This window comes from Mytilus edulis, chromosome 7, assembly GCF_963676685.1.
Source record: "Mytilus edulis chromosome 7, xbMytEdul2.2, whole genome shotgun sequence".
NCBI lineage: Eukaryota > Metazoa > Mollusca > Bivalvia > Mytilida > Mytilidae > Mytilus > Mytilus edulis.
The window spans coordinates 18560401-18582742 of record NC_092350.1 but is presented as its reverse complement, the minus strand read 5'-3'; the positions used below and the strand labels follow the sequence as shown (position 1 = coordinate 18582742).

The 22342-nt window shown below is 31.8% G+C and overlaps 1 protein-coding gene across 4 annotated transcripts in view; it reads left to right on the top strand.

The window, feature by feature from the left end:
- The window catches only part of LOC139480921 (putative ammonium transporter 1), a 130946-nt gene that overhangs the window by 3585 nt on the left and 105019 nt on the right, over positions 1-22342 (top strand). For 2 of the 4 annotated variants that reach the window (XM_071263879.1, XM_071263877.1), the window contains exon 2: positions 16565-16650. The exons of the other annotated variants lie outside the window; for them this stretch is intronic. The gene's annotated coding sequence lies outside the window, so the exon portion shown is untranslated. The remainder of the gene's footprint in view (positions 1-16564; positions 16651-22342) is intronic. 4 annotated transcript variants of the gene reach the window in all.

The following is a 22342-nucleotide window of genomic DNA, read 5'->3' as shown; positions in this document are numbered from 1 at the left end:
CCATTTTGTCATCAGTATCAACATATTAAAATTTGAAAGTTTTGGTTGAACGTTTCATGAGTAAATGCACGGACAACATTGGTTGCCGCCCTCCCGACCGCCGTACATCCCCAAATCAATAACCGACATTTTTGTCACAAAAATCCGGTTAATAAAACTACAGTATATATGTGCTGAAAATACATTTTAAACTGTGCTTATTGTACAGCACAACTTCTATTTAAAGCTGATTATTTATCACTCACTAGCTTAATCTATCATAACATGTAAAAGACAGAAAAAGTTAAAGTCTTCTTGGTCTAACAAGTATCATAGAAAAACTTTAAACTGATATGATGTTCTAATGGGGTGCTGTCCTTCTTTTCAATGCCAGGAAATGTTACATGTATTATATTTGTTAAAGTCTTAAACCTTGTGTACATATTTTTACTCTAGCTTCTTCTATTTTGCAGGTTGGTTTTTTTTGTCCTCTAGATTTATATTAACACCGCACCCATTATCATGGATAATATGTCCTGCATAAAAAAAAACGACAAATATGAATAATTAAAACCATATTTCTTGATTTTTTAAATTTTTTTCTGAAAATATTTTTTCCCACATGGACAGTCTAGTCAGAAATTTGATATAACAACCAAAAAGTGTTACATGCATGTTTCCTTGAAGTCTACATACAGCTTCAAAAAGTCTTTCACGTGGATGATCGTCCCCTAAAAAACACAAACCAAGCTTATAAATAAGTGAAGATGCACTCGAGAGTAACCTAAAGGTAGCTTTAACTGTAAATGGTTAATGTTGTTTGTGGTGTACATATCTTGACCTCTCTACAAATAAGTAATCAACTGATTAATTTAAAAAATGCAAAATATTGCTTTCCTATCTCTTTATTGATATGCCCTTTTTTTTGGAATGGACTAAGTTAGCAAGGAACCTAAAAACTATTCGGTACTACATTAAAACTCTATGTAATTAATGTTTGCACAAATATAAACTCGTTACTGTCTGTATAGAAATTGATTGGAGATGTATAACATTCAATTTGGAGACTAGAAATATCGATTGTCAAATAATTTCACAGCTTAAGTAAACTGTCGACCTTTGAATCCGCAATTTAAAGGATAATGAACAGACATTTTAAACGGGAAATTATTTAACAATCGAATTTAAGTCTAGTTTTAAATGTTACTAATAATACAATGACAATTGTTTTAGTCTTCCTCTTTGAAAACAAATTATTTAAGGAAACAATTCGTTCGATACTAGAGGCCCTTAAACACATCACTAATATAATAAAAATCATTATCAATTGTGTTTTACATATGAGTCTGCCATAAAAGCTGCAAAACATTAAGTTTTCAGTCATTTAATGGTTTTGACTTCTTATACAAACAAGACATGGACTATCAGGAAATGTTGCGTGTAAACAAATTATTTCCGATATTTCTTGACACTTGTCTGTGGACAATAAGTCTGTCGATAGCTTCGTGTTTATTTCAAGAATATCTCATATTGCTCTAACAAAAAACAATTTGCTAAGTACGAATATGAAACAAGAATCGAATGTTTCTGTTCTCTTTATTATAACTATAAACATATTAACTTTCGGGATCTCAAAAGATCTCGACTTTCTTCACTTTTAAAATGACTTTTTACTTGAAATCTACACAAACTTAACTATAGAAACATGTATTAGAATGTATATGACGTCATGAATTTAATATATATATGACAGAACTAAACATTTCTATGAGAATTTAACCCTCCCTCCTTACTAAGGACGCTGACAAAACATACTGTAAAATTTAGTTGTAAATGTCTTATCTCCTGCGTCAAATCGGCATACATACACTCAGCGCCACAAGACAAAAATATCTCATAATACCTCGGTTACTGAAAGCTAATTTCAGCCTTATTTCAACTAATGCATAAACCATGTTTCACAAAATGACATATACAAATCATTAAAACTCTCATGAATGACGTCATAAGCAACCTGAAAAAGCAAGCCCAATTCCACTTTCCTCAATAATAAAAGATTTTCAAAATTCTGCCACCTTATTTTATCAACATTGACATAAACACAGGTGATGCGAGAATATTTGACCAAAATATATTTTTTTGTCATTTATACTGTTAAGTTGTTAAAATGTGATACTAGTTTCTATTCCACGATAGGCCTGTATCCTGGCTTGTTAAACTCGACACTGTCACATAATATTCTGTCTTGTCGAAGTCGTCACTACAAAAATACAGTCATCTATCCTGGCTTGCCATCTCAGGAGAATCAGTGATTTGTTCAATTATATTTAAAAATATATTGGCATTTGATGAATAGTTGAGTATATCTGGATGAAAACTAGCGTATTTCTGATTCAATCATTCATTTAACCCATCGATCATAAGTTAATGATAATTCTCCATATATACAATTACATCAATTATCCCAATTCAATTTAAAAACGAATGCGGTTTAAATTAGATTAGCATGGCAATTTTTATTTTTTTTGCTGATATATGATATTGCCTTATTAAATTGAATATTACTTTTAAAATATACCATAAATCACTTCAGATATTCCCTTTACATGTAATTAAACGCATTATTAAATTCAGGGAAATACGATTTTAATAGATTGCAAATTAGTTGCGTTTTGTTGTGAGTGGAAACATGCAATATGACATGGCAAAAGTCGATTATAAAATACAGCTCTGAGTAAAACCAGACTGTTACACAAACCCACTCATTTACTACACGATCGACAGGTCCGTTAAAGATCAATTTGATTTTAGTTCAGCAAATAATATGTAGAGTAAACCAACAGAAAAACTGTAAATATAATTTTTACTTGTTATTCAGTTAACCTCACGATCATCCTGGCTTTTCTTTTCAACGATATTCGATCTTGTATTCAAAGTATTTACGAAAAGAAAAACGTAGTGATTATAAGGATAACTAAATAACAAGTATTTACATTTTGTACTGCTGATTAGTTCAGTATTGAAGTCCTATAGAACAAAAAAGCTCAAATTTCATATGGTCTGTTCAATTTCTAGTAGATACATGTAAGATAGAATAAATAAATTGTATGCGTCCGAAACGCTTTTCTGGATTTATCTTCATTAGGAACGTTCAAAGCCAAAAATTTGAAAGCCAAGGATTTATAAAAATCGAAACCATGGTAACCAAAAATAATCTACCTAAGGCCAACCTTGCCTGGGGGTGTTGAAACCTATATAGTTCCTTTATAATTTAGAATTTATAAACGGGTAATTTTAAAAAGAATTGTTATAAATCATGTAAGTACCGAAGTACTGACTACTGAGCATAAGCAAGATATCCTTGGGGACTGATAATCAACCAGCAGAGTTGTCGACGCAGGTTTCTATTTCGAACTATATGTGGTTCAGTTGATTTACTCTATAAGGATATTTATACCTATCTTAAACTTTATTCCAATAGTTCGTCCTGATATAGTTTTATTTTATATATCCATTATGATATTTGATGCACAATTATTTTAAATTTATCTTATCAAATAAATATATCAAGCTAACTTTTATGTTGTCATACCAGCAAAATAGAGCAACGATAGCCCATGTAGTTGTAGGATTTCAAGAATTAAAACGACGAATGTTGATATTTTAAAGTGAAATCTTAAGAAATCAGTCGATAAATATATTTGTACGGAAAGCATGACATTTACTACTGCCGAATTCCATAATTATCTTCCTGGAATAGCTTTAAAACTTTCTTTATACACGCTAAGAAAACCGAAAAACGTTGATTTTTTTCAATGTTCAACTACGCCGTTGTAAATGAAATCATATAAATCTTTCTTCCCTCCGTTGATGAATTGTTCGATTCCATAAAATGTAATATTTATAAAACAGAAGGTTATTGGTTTGAAACTGAATGATAATTCAATAAAATAGAAATGAAAAAGGAAAATTGATTGAAAGGAAAAGAAAATCTATTGCAACCACGGAAGCAGTAAAGAATTACTTAACTTTAACCAAACAACTTTCTTTTATTTTTCATTTTATTCACTGCCTGCATCTAGAATTATGTACACTTCAAGTGATAAACTCTGTATTTTGGTAAAGAAGTTCGTCTGATAAAAACAACGATAAGAGAGTTACTCTAAAAATGTTCATAACGATATGAGAGTTACTCTGAAAATGTTCATAACGATATGAGAGTTACTCTGAAAATGTGCAAACCACTGATAAGGTAATGAGATTGTTCGTTCAAATTACAAAATGTCTTAGAATAAAGGAAATGGAAAAGTAACGTTAATATTATCAATAAAGTGATGTCAAAGTTACTTTTCATACCAAGGGCAAGGAAAGTTACCTTTCTTACCATCAAATTGAGTACTGCGAACAAAAAAAATGAAATGACCTTGTATTATCGTTATAAATCGACGATACCTTTTTATACATCTAAGTGTTGAAACGGTCATTGTTTTACATACGTGTGTAGGTATTACCACTATAGGTCGTTGTATGTTATATGACAATTGCAGACTCATGCCGTCGTCACATCATCCTATATTCCATTTTATAGCTAATCCTAATAATTTGATAATTTGTCAAACGATCAATAATTGTTGTTGTCAATCCTCCGTTGAATTGATGTGTTATTTCCACTGTCAAATAGTGGTTTACAGTTGATTTGACATAAATCAAAGAGATAAGAGTGCTATGGGACAAACATTCTACTTAGTTTCTCAATATGATTCTCTTAATTTCTTGCTTCTAAATTGAAAATGCCAATTCTGTTACTAAAAGGGATAATAAATACAAAATAAAACATTGAAATAGATTACCTGCAGAATTTAATACAACAAGTAGGGCTGATTGATTAGTTTACAAATCTTCAGGGAGAATTAGAACTAGTCTTGTACAATATATACCATTTCTGGGGACATAACTTGCAAATTGAAACTAGATTATGTGTTCTGATAGTGCATTAAAAAGAAATTACATTGGAGTATATACGATTATAAATTTGGCAGCTCTGTCGACTCATTGATTGGTTGTATTTAGAATAAATGTGAAGGTCGTACATGAAAGGCTGATTTAAGTCTACTCTCAACATATTACACAAACCTGCATCTTCATTTCAAAACAACTACAAAATTAAAAGAATAAAGAAAACATATACAATACAATACAATACAAATATGTTTATTATAGTGGCATTGTGTATAACAAATTATGTACAATATTGAAATATTTCAATTAAGGTAGCACAATACAAAGATTTTTTCATTCCCAATCAGACATCTTTAAACTGATGTAATTCATTTCATCCTTCTTTATATTTTATAAATGAGGTACCAAAAGAAAGAAGAAAGATTTATCTTTCAAAGTGTGATAATTTCATTATGACATAATCATTACATAATTTTAAATTATTATGTAATTAGTTGCTATATTGTGATGTTCACACTTGAATGAATTTAGCCTCTTTGTTCTTCATAGCATCCCAAAATATTTTATAGATTCTTGTACAACACAGCTTGACCTCCAAAACTATGTCTCAGATTTCCCAAAACATCAATAGAACAAATTTTATACCCAATTGAATTTAGTGGACTCTTATGAATTGATGTTGCAAACTTCATTGAAGATTTATGAGAGAATGAAATACAATAGGAAAAATCTGAGAAACAGTTTTGGAGGTCAAACTGTGTTGTGCAAGAATCTATAAAATATTTCAGGATGCTATGGATAACAAAGAAGCTAAATTCATTCAAGTGTGGACATCGCAATAAAGCAACTAATTACATAATAATTAATTATGTAATAATTATGTCATAATGAAATTATCACAATTTGAAAGATTAATCTTTCTTCTTTCTTTTGGTACCTCATTTATGAAATTTAAAGAAAGATGAGTGGAATTACATCAGTTTAAAGATGTCTGATTTGGGATGAAAAATCTTTGTATTGTGCTACCTTAAATTACACCCGGCCCAATGGACCTTCAGATAAGTCACTTCAAATAGATACTATAGTATTAATTCAGATTGTCATCAGGAATTTTATATACATGTTAATTATTTAAATATAAGTGTTGTCTGCGTTTTGTTAATGAATGTTCTAAGGATCGAGCTGTTTTTCGAGGATATTCTGACAATAATAAATTTAACTTTTCACTGTTATTCAAATTTCAGAGAATAATTGATTACGTAGTCCATTGTAAAATTGGCATTCAATCAGAAAGTGTAGTTCATTTTCAACATGTCCGGAGTCGCACATTCTACATATCCGTTGGTATTCTGGCTCACCAACAAAACGTCCTGTTTCTAATCTTAGCGGAAGAATTATATAATAGTCCTTGAATAACTGGTCATTATCGTGATATATGGAATGCCCACAGGACAGTCCATATATCACGATAATGACCAGTTATTCAAGAACTATTATGTTTATTTCATTGAGAAACCATGTTTTTGAAAATTTTCATAAATTCAAAATGTCCAAAGCAAACTTGAGTAGTTGTACGATTTTTATGACAAAGAGGGAAAACCAGTCGTAGAAATAATGCCATTCATTTTTATAGTGCAATTTTTCAGTATATGAATACTTAATCAAGTTCTCTATAATTTTAGAATTTACCAAAACATATGGTAAACAATTCAACAACGTAATATAATTATTATATTGAAAACAGGAAAATTTAAAGGGACATCTCTCCAAACAGAGAAACCACGCCCCACCGGTCATTAACAGATAAACCACGCCCCAACGGTCTTTAACAGACGGAAGCCACGCCCCACCGGTCACTATCATGTAAAAATTCGTTAATGACCGGTTTTCTGGTCCGTTTTGTTCTGTTAATGACCGCTGGAATTTATTACTGAGGAATAATGAATGTCATGTGACCCCTTTTTATCCAATACGAGAAGCTTATTCTCAACTGATATGAAATAATGCCACATCTATATAAATTAATCGGTCACTATTACGTCTCTCTCTCTATTCTAAGCTTTGATGTGATCTGCAAGATAGATATTGAAAAATTCTGATTTATCAATTGAATGTATATTCATGATTGACCGATGATAAGTTTGTAGGAACAAGAAGTAACGATATTAGTCACTAAATATACTTAGGGAACATTAGAAAAAGAAAGCTACGTACGATTGATTTGATATTTGGTGTTTTAACGCCACTTTTAAGCACCGCATTTAGGCTGTTTCTTGGCGGACAGTTTTTATTGGTGGAAGAAGCCGGAATGCCCGGAGAAAACCACCGACCTTCGATAGGAAAACTGACAATCCTAGTCAATAAAGATTGAAGTCGAGTGCACCCGCATGAGTGTGGTTCGAACTCACAACCTCAGTGTTGACTGGCTATAGTGATTACAGTAGACTAAGTAACTCCTTAGAAAACTCGGCCACAGAGGCCCCAAAAAGCTACATACGAAGGGAAATGTCTAGCTACAAAGTTAAATTAGAATTTTACTACAATACGTGTCTTCTGAATTCAAAGTTTTGTTTCTATAGAAAAGTATTCATTTATTTATCGTTAATCCACATTTTTATGCCCCATTTATGGGCATTATGTTTTCTGGTCTGTGCGTCCGTCTGTTCGTTCGTTCGTCCGTTCGTCCGTCTGTCCCATGTCAGGTTAAAGTTTTTGGTCGAGGTAGTTTTTGATGAAGTTGAAGTCCAATCAACTTGAAACTTAGTATATATGTTCTGTATGATATGATCTTTCTAATTTTAATTCCAAATTAGAGATTTAACCCCATTTTCACGGTCCACTGAACATAGAAAATGATAGTGCGGATGGGGCATCCGTGTACTGGGGACACATTCTTGTTAGTTAAAAGTCAGGAAGTGTTTGCGCTCATGTCCACAATTTCGTACAATGCATTAACAGATGACTACAAAAATGAAGTGTTGTGAAGAGATCTTCATGTAGCTTTTTATCAAGACAAAAACATGTCGTGTTATTAATGTCAACGCAGACAATTCAGATTGAAAAAAAATATAATGGCTTATTTTAAATTCAAGAGCAAAAAGAAAGATAATGCAAAATTGTAAAATATATTTTTATCGATAAGTCTGTATATATATAGTTCACTTAATTCATGGAACATGCAATCAATTTGACTTGTAATTGATTTGCTTGGTATTAATATTTTGCATCGATGCATTTTATTAATATCTTTCTTTATCTAGAAAGGTTTACATGGTCGTAAATGCATGTGCTGTTAAACGTAAAGAGACCCACGAAAGCCCTTGAACATAAACGTAATTTATTTATATGTTTGATTGAAAGAGGTATGAATGAAAGAGAATACAGATGAGTGAATATTGGAGAAAGGAAATGGGGAATGTGTCAAAGTGACAACAACCCGACCATAGAGCAGACAACAGCCGATGGCCACCAATGGGTCTTCAATGTAGCGAGAAACTCCCGCATCCGGAGGCGTCCTTCAGTTGGCCCCTTAAAAATATGTATACTAGTTCAGTGATAATGGACGTCATACTAAACTCCGAATTATACACAAGAAACTAAAATAAAAAATCATACAAGACTAACAAAGGCTACAGGCTCCTGACTTGTGACAGGCGCAAAAATGCGGCGGGGTTAAACATGTTTATGAGATCTCAACCCTGCCCCTATTCCTTTAGCCAATGTAGAAAAGTAAACGCATAACAATACGCACATTAAAATTAAGCTCAAGAGAAGTCCGAGTCCGGTGTCAGAAGATGTAACAAAAGAAAATAAACAAAATGACAATAATACATAAACAAGTTGCTTTCTTTAAAAAAAGAAATGCAATCGTAAACCCAAAAGCTTAATTGTTTAATAAAGATGTATTGTTTTATATTATTTTTGTTGTATAAAAATTAGAAACTGACATTGATTGTTTACTTTAAAATGTAACACTGTTCAATGTGGGGCGAAATATTAGTTCAAATGCAGATAAGAAGAAATTTAATCAATTAATCATGATTATTTGTTTTTGTAGCCAGTTTGAAAATAGTTAACAATTCTAAGCTGCGTTCTTTTTTTTTTGATAATCCCAAACTAAAAGACGTTTTTTGGAAAACGTATCAAACTGGTTTATATATATATTAATGGTTGTTTGGTACTCGTCCGTTTCGTTTCCGTTTTGTATCCGTTACGTGTCCGTTATACATCCGTCGGAGGTCTGGAAGATAAATTCACCAACGGACTTCTACCGGACGTTTAACGGATAAAACGGATGTTGAACGGATGAGAAACGGACTTCTACCGGACGTATAACGGATAAAACGGATGATGAACGAATCTGAAACGGATTAATGCCAATTGAAAATTTTGCGTCAGAAATGCCAATTATTGGTATGTCAGATTTCTTAAGGTTCATGCATTCTTATTATTCATAATCGATCTTAGAGTATAGGCACGTCTTCACAATCAAGCAGTTCATATTCAGGACAGACACTGCCCTTTGGCGGAATTTTGAAGAACAAACCAAAACCAGTAACACAGACACATTTTGAATATTTATGCGATTTACATGTTTTATTATTGTCGCCTTTGATTTTTCCGTACATCTTGTTCATCCGTTTTATCCGGTACGCTTCCGTTAGGTGTCCGTTTTATGCGGTACTCGTCCGTTGGATGTACGTTCGACATCCGTTCTGTACGATACGCGACTTTCTTAAACTATTCAGGATGTCTACCAAACTTGGACAGAAGGTTGTTTATGATCATAAGATAGTATCCATATGTAAATTTGTAAAAGACAAACATTATTTTTTCCGTTTTATAAATGGACTTATCATGGATTTTCACCAAACTTGGACAGAAGCTTCTTGTAATCAAAAGATAGTAGCGAAAGGAATATTTTTGTTGATTTTTTTTTAACTCATTTTTGTTGAGCCTGCCATTAACCGCAAAAGTAGGCGAGACACCTCTGAGTTCTGTAGAACCCTAAAAAAAATTGTTATCATAGAGCATATGTGTTTTTGAAATCTACAGGTAATAACTGGTATGATGGCATCGTACAAGTAATTACTCATACAAAGTTTTTGTACAAGTAATAACCTGTACAAAATAATAAAATGTACACGACATATACATTGATTTACGATTATTGATTTGCCCTTTGGTATTTCATAACTTTACTCATATTATTGGAACATACGACTTTTACATTAATACAAATAACTTACTTTGAATATAAAATATAACATTGTGTGCTATCTTCAATCTGTATCTGAGAAACAATCATTTGCATAACGAATGATGACGAAAAAACAAACCGTTCGCAAATAAAGCTTAAAAACACCATTGAAATAATAATGTCTGTAAATAGTGGTTTTATGTTGAATATATTCTACTGATAATTTTTATACGAATAAGGAACGCCAATGGTGTCATCATCGTGTTCACTTTATAGTTTGGTAAGAGTGCCGTCTACTCATTAATCATGTCCATCAAATTTCCAATCCTGTATTATAAGACATGCCACCTGATTCTACAATAAATTATAAATTAAAATGTCATCACCAATGCAAAATCATCTATTTAAAAGTTTACCCTTTGACTGATGAATCGAAGTTTTTTCTGGCATTATTGTCAGTTCTCATAATAAATTGGCGTATACTGTAGCATATTCTTCAAGAAACAACACCAGTTAAAGTGTTTTTAAAATCTTGTTTTTTGTTTTGTTTTTGCAGTTGATAATAAATAGTCCGTTTCTATGTAAGTTGGCGTTTTTGGTGGGTTTTTTTTGCAGTTCAGTGTTTCTGTTGTTCTGCTGTTTTCCTCTTACAGTTGATGTGTATCCTCGGTTTTAGTTTGTAACCCGAATTTAGTTTGTAACCCGAATTTGATTTCGCGTAATCGATTCATGAGTATTGCACAGCGGTAGCGGTATACTAGTATTGCCATTTGCGTTTACGTGCGTTTTTGTAAGAGTGTGCTTCATTTATAATGTAAAGAAGTAACGCGCATATTGATATAAGAGAAAAGGTTCTATCTTGAACCAAAGTTCTACTCAACCACGAGCTGTGATATGAGTGTAGCTCTTTGTGATAAATCTATCACATTACATCTGTACATGAGGGTTTTATCAACAAAATATGTGGGGCAATATTAGACAAATTGTCATAAATTGAGATAATTGATGTCATTCTTATCAGTAATGACATTAATGCCAAGATAAGAAATAATCATTATATTATCAACAATTTTCTATTTTTTTGGATACCAGTATATTCGTGTGTTTATATAATTTATGATTTTCAAGTTAAAAAAAACCCTTTACTATCAAAGCCATGATGAATCAAGTGGTAAACCTAATGTGTTATCTAACAATGAAACATATTGCTGGGAGCCTTGTCAGCAGATACAATTGAATATTGAATATTTCTTTTAAAATCTAATGATATCGTATTGCTTATGAATCTTTGGATTTCTCCATAAGTGCCGTGATGAAATCTGAATGGATAAACATTCCATATTAATGTATTTGCGTACATAGTTACATATTGATAAGATGGTGTGGAAAATATCGTATCCTCTTTGGAACTATTAAACGCTACAGAGTTCAAATATATATATAAAATTACACTCGAGTTACATATCTATAGATCCTTTATATGTAGCTGACGTATAACGAAAATTATTCTTTACAATGATAATCTTTGAAGTGCTGTTTTTATTAATTTATTTAAAACAAATATACATGTCCTTCAGGGAATTATGTGTTAATGATTTTTTTTTATAGTCTGTTATTTTTATATTTAATTTGTTGTTATCCCTAAGCTTTTTATACGACCGCAAAAATTTTAATTTTTCGTCGTATATTGTTAGAGTTTGATATATACTTTACATTCGGTTACCTTTAAATGTCTTGTTGGTTGTTGTGTGGTTGGGTTGCTGTCTAATTGTTGTACACGTATATTCCATGTCAACGTTGATTTATAGTCTCTGATCGTTCTAAACATACATGGACTATTTGTCATCGGCGGTAAAGCAAAGAATTGATATATCTTTTTATTTTTTATTTTTTACTTGTGTGATGTTCTCTCTCAAAATATTTAATTTGAAGTTGGTAGAAGTTAACCAAGCAATACAATATCCATAGACAGATTTGAATACATTTATAACCTCATTCAATTACTGTTCCAGAGAAGCAAACAACCTGAAAGCGAACCGTGAACAAATGGGTTGTATTTTAATCGTATAGTCACACACAACACATAATAAACAACAGTTTATGGTAAAAAAAAAATAAGAAGTTTTTGATTGCTAATGTTACCACTCTCCATCAGAGAGCAAATGATTTTATAAGTTAACAACTATAGGTAATCGTACAGATTCCAACAATGAGCAAACCCCATACCGCATAGTCAGCTAAAAAAACTATGCTTGAAGAGGTTTATGCCATCTGTTTAATTAAATTAAATGATATGACTGAGAATCATATGTATAATGTTTCTAATATGGTTTGGCAAATTTCATTGATGTTCCCTGAATGGTTTCCATTTTGGGAAATTGTAGTGTAAGTAATATTTGTGCCTTATGTTTTCCATTTTTCATTACAACAAAGCTATTTTTCTATGACACATTATGTAATTTATGACAAATGTCGAGAGATTTTCCCACCAGAAACTAAGATAAAAGTAATCCATTGCGTCTAGGACATTACGAAAGAAAATAATTTCTATTATTTCAAAAGATTAAGATTTTTCAAGTCTAGACCTATAACGGGGATTGAACCATCTTTATTTTACGTGGTATAAAAACATTATTGATGTCTTGAATATTAATTCTGTCTGTGTGACATAAATAGAATCTTATGGTTTCTTGTAAAACATAAATGTTTCATTTCATGTCATGGTATGGTAGTCTGTGATTAAAAAACGTAATTAAATGTTAAAGTCCGCCGCAAATAGGACTTTTGATAATTTCTGTTCGTTACAAAGCTAAATCGGAAACTCGTTTCCCAAGTGACGCATTTATAAATAAAAAGAAGAAACTATACCACAGAGACTGGGAAAAAAGGATATAAATGTAAATACACATAGCTAGTTATTATGGTAGCACAAAACCAAGACAATCAACACGAAGTTATCAACAATTAAGCAATTTTACTGCATCTGTGTTGATACCAATTTTGATGTACTGTTTGTTCCAAAGGTAATTATCAACCCGCAGCCATAACGTTGATTTACTAATATAGATTTTCATATGTTATAACTTCATAAATATTGCAACCTCCTTCAAGGAAAATATCGTATTGTTTATTGCTCATTGCCTTCGGATTAGTGCGAGTTCGGATATTAGCAATATTTTTTTGATTTTGCGTTAGTTTTCAAATCTTCATTTCTATGCGTCCAAAATGTAGGTCACCACCTCAAAACGCTTCTGAATGGCTCTTCTTCGATATAACTTTTGTATTGTAAATGTTAGTCTCTAAAATGTCCATTTACCCATCAGTAATTCCAACACATACATTTGTTATCAATGAACTCGTTTTTGTTGATAAATTCATCATAAATGCCAGGATTGAAGTTTAATATTAACACCAGGCGTGCGTTTCGTCTAGAAAAGAATCATCAGTGACGCTCGAATCAAAATATATTAAAAAGGCCAAATAAAGTACAAAATGAAGAGCATTGAGGACCAAACATTGCTAAAAAATTGGCCAAATACAGCTAAGGTAATATATTCCTGAGGAAGAAAAGTCTTAGTATTTTAAAACTTTAAAAGTTTTGTTAACAGTTTTAGAATTATGAACATATTCAATGATAACTCAAGTCAACACAGAAGTGCTGACTACTGGGTGGGTGATACCCTCGGGGAATTAAAACTCTACCAGCAGTGGTATAGAAAAATTCCGAATAGTTGAAATATTAATATCAAACGCAAAAAGACATAAAAATAATTTAACACTTTGCATTTTTTTTTGTAACACCATATACCATTTTTATGGATAATTAACTATACATGTATTAAAAATGTCAGTTTTAGGATGGCTGAAACTAATACAATGTACTTCAACTACAAATAACGACATTGATTATGGACTTTCCAAATTGATCTTCCTCTAAGTTCAGTATTTTTGTGATTTTACTTTTTTCTACTTTCTGATCTACTTTTCGTTGTATGGTGTTTATATATTTTATTTTTATATCGATACCTAAGTAAAGAACATATTAAATCTTTATCAAATAAAGGGTCTCCCATCTTTTACAGAGAAAACTGCAGTCTTATGTACATATGCGTTATTATAATTAGACTTCGCAGACATATATATATATATATGCGGATAATTGTTATCCTTTCGAATCATCAAATATATGTATAGGAAGGGATATATTAGTTTATTCAATCAAAAGTAATATAACAAAAATACCGAACTCAAATGGCAAAATTAAAAGCTCAAACACATCATCAAACGAATGGAAAACAATTGCCACATTCCTTACTGCATTTGTTTTTAACGTTTTTGTGTATTTTTGTTGTTTTAATTCTACTTATAAAAAAGAAGATGTGGTATGATTGCCAATGAGACAACTATCCGCAAAAGACCAAAATGACACAGACATTAACAACTATAGGTCATCGTACGGCCTTCAACAATGAGCAAAACCCATACCGCATAGTCAGCTATAATAGGTCCCGATAAGACAATGTAAAACAATTCAAGCTAGAAAACTAACATCCTTATTTATTTTTAAATTTTTTTTTGTTGTGGCTGTGTAGGTGTTTATGGCGATATTCATTTGCAATATTTGGTATCAGCTATGATCTTTCACGTATATTAAAAACAAAATCGACAGATGAATTTTACAAATTTTCTACCACTAGTTCGACAACACTGTTAGAGAAGTGTCATCATTCTCTCATCACGTTGTACACAACAAATGGAAGTTTTTAACGACCTTGACTGGCTATACAGCCCTTGGACGGTCGGTTATCACGTTGTACTCTTACTGTTTCTTGACATTCTGATTTTCAATTACATGGCACCTTTCTGTTTTTCTTCTTGTCATAACTAATTTGTCATTTACTAAGATGTAAGGTCTGACGATTTGCTCTTGAATTAAGCTCCCAGTTGAACGAGTCAAAGTACCTGATTTACATCTACTTAGTAATACAAACGTGTTTTATAATCAACAACAAAAAAAGCTTCATTTGTCAAGTGAATTGCAGCTTCTTCTTAATGAGAACTGGTCCTAATTGAGATTAACTCCGTCCTTTAAAGAAATCGACAGACTTGGCTAATTCATTCCGCTCACTTTGTTTTCTTTAATTTGCTATAAATATCACATGCCAATACATAGGCTAGACTTATCTTAAAAACGTCTAACGAATCTCAATTAAAGCTATCCACCAATGAGATTTATGTATAATACACCGTTCCTGACTAATTAGTTTTTTTGGTCATTCTAAGATCGATTTGTTTACCGTAAGGAATGATGGGATAACTGTATGACCAATAAGATACTTCTTTTCGTACCATTCAATTATTTCCTGATTATATCGACAGATTTGATTAATTCACACAAGTTGATTTCACCGTGCCTTCAATACGGTTATAACAATGAAGAAGACAACCGTATAATTTACAGAAATAGGACGATTAGCGTGTAATTACTGCACACACTCTTCTATATCTCAATTCCAACTTTCTAACAAAAAACATGTTTCTGATGAGTCTTTTAGTTGATTGTATAGGGATTATAAACTACAATGTGCAGTACAGATTTTGTTTGGCAAAGGTATATTTTCTTTTAAAATTTGGACATTAAAAGAAAAGGGTATCCTGCATAATTTCTACGTTAAATGTAACGAAACTAAGGAATAATTATGGGAAAGCTTGGAACAGTAGTATACCGCTGTTCAAAAGTCATAAATCGATTGCGAGAAAACAATTCCGGGTTATTCACTTAAACCAAGGGAAACAAATCAACTATAAGAGGAAAACAACGAACTTCGAACAAACAAACAATAAAACTGGATTTGACATGGGTATTTGTAAAAAAAAAAAACACGATTAAGCATGGAATGCTCATTGACATGGCGTTGCTTTTGCATCTTTCAGATAACACGTATGAAGCAAATTACCATGTCAGATCTAAAGCGAATAAACAGTATTGTGTTGACTTCCACATTGATGCATTGCCATTGAAGGAACAAATCGTAAAGAGCCTTCCATTTTCTCTAGTAGTGTAAAATTATACAAATGATATTTTATTAGATGTAAATGAAATATTATTGATTCTTGGGTTTTGCTGTCGTTAATTGAAACCTTCCAAGTATCATTTTGTGTTATTCAAATACAAAACTGACATTTGGACGTGATGGCAACACATCCTTTTCTGTCAAAATGTTTAAAAGCAAAAATTAATGTTTAATTGATAACCTCTCACAGTTAACTGAATTACTTCGGAAAGAGAATTGACAAACACATTCGATTGGTGTTAAAAAATAAAATTTCCTTATCTCATAATGTCATAATCTTGACAGCTATAAGACTGCATTACAAATACTATTGGGAAAAAAACCAATTTTTTAGTTATTTATTACTTTTCAGTTATCAAAATTATATAAGATAAGAGGGAGGACGAAAACACTGCAAGTGTGCAAAACAAGAAAAGTAAGATTGACATATCTCTCCAAGTATGTATATTTTATAAGATGGTAGATATGCGTCCTTAATCTATCAGTGATGCTTAAGCATCAGCTGAACAGCTTGAGCAAAGAACAGAATTTGGTTTAACAAATATTAGCTTGCACATTTTTACAAATTAGAAGTAGCAAATCATAGCTTGTCTAAGACAGGCAAAATATTATTTGTTTGTCTTTTGTCTAGAATGTGTAATTGCCTAATGAAAAACCTGGAATTTGATTTTTTTTTAAATAGGATAATTCAGAAGAAAATTCAATATTTGGAGGGGTACATTCTCTTTAATTCTATGTTTTTCAAGACTATTCGTTAACAAGGAAGTTGTTTTTAATGACAATTTGTGTTTCTGCTACTAATGATATACTATACAACTGTACAGAATCGTGTAAACACAATATCAGATGATATTTTTATTGTACAAAAGATTTAACATTATGTAATATGTCGCTTGATAGGAGTATTTTATGTTATCTAATAAAACTTAATCAAATGACACCTGTACCTTACAACATGCCTGCGTTATATATATGATTAATACGTATACTTCATTACATTTTTTTGGAAATAAAAAGATATGTGAGGTACAGGAACACAATGTCACAGCAATATTTAATTAAGAATTGACAGCTTCTTTTTAAAATTCAATTGAGACATAAAAGTGTTGACTGAGGCACATGTTGTATGATTCACGGAAGCAATTCATATTAAAGATGTTCTCGATCAACGCTTTCATTACCCTATAGAATTATAAAAAGAAGCATCCAGTTCATTTAATTACATTTCTGTCCTTAACTATTGTATTTTATACGGAAAGCCAAGCAAAATTACGGATTCTAATGAAACATACATGTAAGCCTTTTTCAACTGATTTTTATAGTTCGTTCTTATGTTGTACCGTTATACCACTGCCCCAGGTTAGAGGATGGTTGGGATCCCGCTAACATGTTTAACCCCGCCACATTATGTATGTGCCTGTCCCAAGTCAGGAGCCTGTATTTCAGTGGTTGTCGTTTGTTAATGTGTTACATATATTTCTTCGTTCAATTTTTTTTATATAAATAAGGCCGTTTGTTTTCTCGTTTGAATTGTTTTACATATTCATTTCGGGGCCTTTTATAACTAACTATGCGGTATGGGCTTTGCTCATTGTTGAAGGTCGTACGGTATAGTTGTTAATTTCTGTGTCATTTTGGTCTCTTGTGGAGAGTTGTCTCATTGGCAATCATACCACATCTTCTTTTTTTATATGTGATGTGATCATATAGGTATATATATACAGGACACGCGATCAGACTTGCATATAAGAAGCTGAATCTGTAGACACTTAATGGAAACTCGGGGGAAGGGGGTAGGATCGGGGGAGGGATTGGGGAGAAATAACAAAAAAGGCTACTTATTAACTTCTATTTGGGTTAAGTTTTTATTCAAACGTCACTGATGAGTCTTTTGTTGACGATTCCGAAACGCACAAAATTAATGCTTTGTAGCTTTCTATCAGAAATTTGCCCCCAGGCACTTCACACACTTTTCAGATTGCTCCTACACCACTGACCATGCATGGTAACATCTTGTGTAAAAATAATTATTTACAATTTCTGCAAATTTGCAGTTAATTTGGTAGTTTGTGATAATGGAAATAACGGCACGTATTATAAAAGATATGTATCACAGTCATGTATAGTCAGCATAACATTATTTTGTTCAATGTAGCAAAAACGATCTTCTATAGCCTGAAGGTGGAATGTTTTGAAACCGAATATATATTCACCAGAAGTTATTTTTTCTTGAGTATTTCAGGGGAAATTTTCCAGCTGAGCGATTCAGCAGGCTTTTGTTGGGGTTTTATAATTTTAAACAAATGGACAATGTATGGCACAAATTATGAACAAAACAGTACATGAATAACTGCAAATTTGGTCCAGAATATCCATTTCTTTGTATAATAAGTGATACATATTTCTTAATTATGATTTTTCAATTTAAAAAGTTACGAGACCGATTACGAGAGATGAAATAGTGAAAATAAGCAGTCTTCTATGAAATTGTCTTTATCATAAAAAGAATTTTCAAAACAACTGTTGATGTCGCAGTTTCTTTTTTTCCAAGCATTGCATTTTCTCCTTGGGACATACTACAGTTGATAATTTGATTATGTAACTGTTACGTAACATGTGTATGTGTTTTGAATGGATTGAATGTCATTATCAGCTCTATGACATGTTTTAAAAATGCTTTTCTTTGAAATGACGAAATGCCATGAATGATTTTCATTTCATTTGTGCTATATTATAACATCTGTCTAAATATGTTGAGCATTCCTTTTATTTTGAAGAATAATGGATACCTGAGATCTTGTCATTGTTATCGACATTTGAATATATCCTGGGTTGCTTTGTAATTTTTTTCTCTTTCAAACAAATTTTTTTAGCAGAGAAGCTTTTGAATTAGGAGTGAACAGCGAACAGTTTTGAAAAGTACTATGTCAATTTATTGTTCTACTAACAGTACAATTTGCTTCTTGTAAAATAAAGATGATCTTAAGGACATTTACTTTAGAGCAACAACATCACAAATTTTACTTAAATATTGATAAGGTAGTAGAAGCTCCTATCCATAATCCAACATTTCGAGTAGCCACGTCTAGATCTGTATTTGTAATATAAAACCTGGGAGTTGTTATGTTTATTAAAAAAAAATTCATAAAGAAGGAAGTTTCTTCATGACAATTTGTGTTTCTGTTACTACTAAAACACTATACAACAGCACAATAACATATTAACATTATATACGATATAATATGCAAAAGAACCGTTGTAATATTTAAAACTGGTTAAAATTCCAACTTTGATAAAAACTTAGGAATGTTTCTTTATTAAGACTGGTTTTCTCATTAAAAACTATAATTAGTTATCAAAGGTACCAGGATTATAATTTAGTATGCCAAACGCGCGTTTCGTCTAAATAAGACTCATCAGTGACGCTCATATCAAAATATTTATAAAGCCAAACTAGTACAAAGTTGAAGAGCATTTAGGATCCAAAATTCCAAAAAGTTGTGCCAAATACGGCTAAGGTAATCTATGTCTGGGATAAGAAAATTCTTAGTTTTTCGAAAAATTCAAAGTTTTGTAAACAGGAAATTTATAAAAGTAACCACATTACTGATATTCATGTCAACACCGAAGTGTTGACTACTGGGCTGGTGATACCCTCGAGGACGAAACGTCCACCATATAACTTGATATTGACTATCTATTTGGCCCCAAGCAGTCATGCTATGTGGTAAATCCTTAAAAAATCACATTTAGTGCATTAGTGTAATTATTACCATATTGACATTTCTGCCTTCGTATGTATTCAGTTGCCAGTGAGAAAACTATTCACCAGAGTCTTAAGGTTGGTGTTAGCAAGCATATGTCAACGAAAGGCATTCAACTTAAGCAAAACCCATACCGCATAGTAAGCTTTAAAAGGTCCTGGTAGGGAAAATGTGATATAAATCAAACTCGAAAATCCAAGGCCCAATTTAATTTGCAATAACAAACGAACAACGAATATGTCAGCAATAATCGACTCAAAACCCTGAATCTTAAACGCTCTCAATTTCTCACATGCGCATGCAGAATATGGTGGGATTAAATATGTTTGTTAGCGATAAACTCTTTCCCTACGCTGGAATGTTTTGTAACACCACAACATAAGAACAAACTAAAAATCAAATGGAAACGACTGAACTGATCATATTACCGAGAACCACACCAAAGAACTTACAAATAAAAAAGATATAAATTATCAGTCTAAGAGTACTCAGTAACTGAGAGCTACAATACCACCTCAGCTATCCCGAAATGGATAATCATTAGGGAGTATAAAAAAAGATACAACTTGCTTGCTATCTTGAAAATAAAGAGACACATTGGTTGATTCGATTTGGAAGGTGAAAATATAGTTGTAATAAATATTTTTAGATACACTTAACTCTTTATCTTAATTTTGCAAAATATACAAGGTTTATTCAGATTGTTAATAACATTTATAGGAGTTCACACATCATATGTTTTCTGTTGTATACGTCCCCAGACCATATGAGTATTTGGACCGTACGCTTACGGTCCGGACCATATACTTATACTCGTACGGTCCGACCAATCGCGTACGGTCGGACCGTATGAGTATACGCGTATGGTCCAGTATGAGCTGACCATACATGTTATTGGATCATATGGGTTAGATTTAAACAAACATTTATGAAAATCTTTACTTTTAGTTTTACAAGTTTTTATTACTACAATTACCAGTAGATGGATAAAATGAACAAACGAACAATTGAAATTAAATATTTGTTTAATTGTATATCTGAATCCTATTTCGGTACTCTCGCCCAAGGTGACACTTGTTACCACAAGTAACGTTATATTTTTTACGCTTACATGTTTGCAGTTCATGCATGTTCCTTTGCATGTGCATTTTTTTGTAAAGTTGCTAAATATTCTAAAACAATTGTCCTTCCACATTATGTTTACTTGCGATATCTTCGATTTCAGTGATCATAATTCAATTAATGTATTACTGATCGGCATGCTAAATACAATAGATTAACAGATTAAATTATCGTGAATTTTTGAAATAGTTAAAATACAAAGTTTTTATTTCAATTACCGTTAAACTTTTTAAAATTAATTTGAGAGTTAAGAAAATTAGTTATGTTGATCTGTTGTATGCATTTGTATCTAAAAAACTTGACCAACTTCCTAATATCAGTCAGACCGTACGCGTGCGGTCCGACCGTATGAGCATTTTGAAAAAGTACACATACGGTCCAAACCGTACGCGTACGGTCCAAATACTCATACGGTCTGGAATATACATTTGTATCTAATAAACTTGACTAACTTCTTAATGTTAATCAGACCGTACGCGTACGGTCCTACCGTATGCATATTTTGAAAAAGTACACATACGGTCCAGACCGTACACGTACGGTCCAAATACTCATACGGTCTGGAACATATACATTATAGAGCGACAGATATTTCAATAGAGTTTAGAGCTACTCCAGAAATGACATTACCGTGTTTACTTGTGATTTTACCGTTGATTTAACTTAACTTTACCTTTTTATGTGAAATATGTGTTTGTTTTATTAATAAATTAATCAAGTAAAAAAAGTAATGTATTATAGTTTTAAAGTTTAAAAGATTTAACATTGTGTAATATGCCGCCGCCTTGAAATGAGTATTTTATGTTCTCTAATAAAATCTATTGACATCTGTATTTTACAACATGAGTTCTTTATATATATGATTAATACGTATACTGCATTACATTTATTTGGAAATAAAAAGATATGTGAGGCACAGGAACACAATGTCACAGCAATATTTAATTAAGAATTGACAGCTTCTTTTTATTATTATATTGAGGTGTAAAAGTGTTGACAGAAGGACTTCATATTATTCATGTGCGCTCGATCAACGCTTTCATTGCCCTATACAATTAGAAGCATCCAATTACATTTCTGTCCTGTACTGTTGTATTGTTTTCGGAAAGCCAATCAAAACTATGGTTTCTTATGAAACATACATATGAAGTAGTTACAATATAGTCATATAATAATTATACATGACACGCGATCAGATGTTGAATGTGTATACACTTGCGTAACTTGAAAACCAGGGTCGTAAA